Source organism: Sinocyclocheilus rhinocerous, unplaced genomic scaffold (assembly GCF_001515625.1).
Source record: "Sinocyclocheilus rhinocerous isolate Xijiao unplaced genomic scaffold, SAMN03320098_v1.1 scaffold1852, whole genome shotgun sequence".
Lineage (NCBI taxonomy): Eukaryota > Metazoa > Chordata > Actinopteri > Cypriniformes > Cyprinidae > Sinocyclocheilus > Sinocyclocheilus rhinocerous.
In genome coordinates, this window is record NW_015636840.1 from 314,394 (window position 1) to 316,510 (window position 2,117).

Genomic DNA, 2,117 nt, shown 5'->3' on the forward strand with positions numbered 1-2,117 from the left:
GCAGGCAAACGCCAGAAGCACCATCTTTCACAGGCAGAAACATTGTCAGCAGGTGGGTAAACAAACACACAAACACACGTTTGAACTTTGAAGTTTTATGCCATGTGCTGGACACCATGGCTAAATTTAAATTACAATTACGTAATTTATTTAATGTTTACAGATTTGCATTTTGCATACAGCTACAGCCAGAACACTCAATATTGCTTAACTGTTAACAGTTTTTACATAATGCTTTTTATTTACAAATTTGTTTCATTATATTTATATATTTATTTACAGGCCAGCTGCTGAAATATTTAAAATAGAAGCCGTTGTGAAATAGTTATGGCACATAAAGTAAAATATCTTTTCTGTTTTTTTTCTGTGTTTACTTTTCAGAAATTAGCCAACCTTCGATGCCAGCTACAAGATCTTCTGTGAGAGGATCATCCGCCATAGAATAATTGTAAACCAAGAGGTGCTGACAATGATGCAGCTAAGAAGAATCTTTTTAAATCTTGTGAAAAAACAAGAAGATCTTGATGCTTCAAACTACAGGTAATTTAAATACCACAAGTTTCTAGTACACAAGTACGCAGCTTTGGAAAGAATGTTTATGCAACATTTAAATTTTTTCTTACAAAAATGGAATTTATAATAATGATAATCATTATATAACGTGTTAAAGGGGTCATATGATGCGATTTCAATTTTTCCTTTCTGTTTGGAGTGTTACAAGCTCTTGGTGCATAAAGAAGATCTGTAAAGTTGCAAAGACTAAAGTCTCAAATCCAAAGAGATATTCTTTATAAAAGTTAGGAGTCAGCCACGCCTACCTAAAACGGCTCGTTCTAACACACCCCCACATATCTACATCACTATGTGGGAAGATTTGCATAACACCGCCCAAAATCGCCGGATCGGCTTTCAACGTGGACGAAGCGGAGTCCAGCCCGGGGTCGTCACGTGGTTGCCGCAAGCCCGCCGCCCGCGCAGTTCTCAAGCCCACCGGCCTCCGCTCACTCTAGCCCCCGGCCTCTGCTCACTCTAGGCAGCCGTGTTTAGCAACATCATATGACCCCTTTAAAGCTGATAGACAGTGTATTTTAACTCCATTGTTTTCAGTGTAAATATATCTTTATTTATACCGTTGTGATCATCTTTCGTTTGTATCATGTTTAAGGCAGGATAAATTGAAGAGGAGGTTGATCCGTGATTTCCCCCAGCTGGTGTTTCACTCGCCCAACAAGCGCAACATCAGTGAGCTGGTTTTTGTTGAGACACTGTCTGCAGACAAGCTGATCCATCAGGTACAGAAACAACAGAGTCAACTGAGGTAACTAGCCAAAGTGATGGTGAAAACATAACAAATACAACATCTGGTCCGCAAAGACAAACCTCAGTGGCCTCTATCAATGCTACAGAGGACACAAGGACACTTTATAGTGCAGCATTGATATTAAAGATGCTTCTATGTGACTCTCCCGGTATGACATGTCCATGGCCACCCACGTCTGATAATTTAAATGTGAGTGAAGCAAAATCTGTTGTGCCACTCGAACTGTACAATCTGATTTCCTGGATTATTGGTGCAACTGAGGAACCAAGACTGGCCCATTATGTTGATATTCCAGATGATTTGAACCTAAAAGTGATATCTATTTGTCAAGACATTGTGTATCTCGCATCTAAGGGCAGAAGGCAGACACCTAAATCATTGTGTCTTGGTCTAACTGTTCGCCATTTAACAGGTTCATCACAAATTGTGTCACTTCTAAATAGACTAGGACATTGTGCATCATGGGACACAGTTGTCAGTCTAGACCGTAGCCTTGCCCAACTTCAACTAGTAGAGGGCAGAGACAAAATATCAAAGGGATTCTCAAAGAAGGTTCCTACAATACTTGTGTGGGACAATATTGACTTTGGGGAGGAGACACTATCAGGTCGTGGACCGCACGCCATCATCACCACGGAGGAGCAGGACCGAGCAAGGCACAGACGCGTCCAGGAACGTCGCGTGCACGCCCTAAAAATAGCTCACTGAAAGTTCTAATGAGCAGGTATCGTATCGCGGTTGCGGCACAGTAAGCGATGAAACGCCAGAAGCAGCAACAGATGACTTTAATGTCATC

The 2,117-nt window shown here is 41.3% G+C and overlaps 1 long non-coding RNA gene across 1 annotated transcript; it reads left to right on the top strand.

The window, feature by feature from the left end:
* The first annotated feature begins 301 nt into the window (after window positions 1-301).
* LOC107748087 (uncharacterized) lies at window positions 302-1,219 on the top strand. The gene is made up of 2 exons (XR_001640878.1): window positions 302-540; window positions 1,166-1,219. It is a non-coding gene; the product is annotated as an uncharacterized LOC107748087 (long non-coding RNA).
* Window positions 1,220-2,117: the final 898 nt, after the last annotated feature.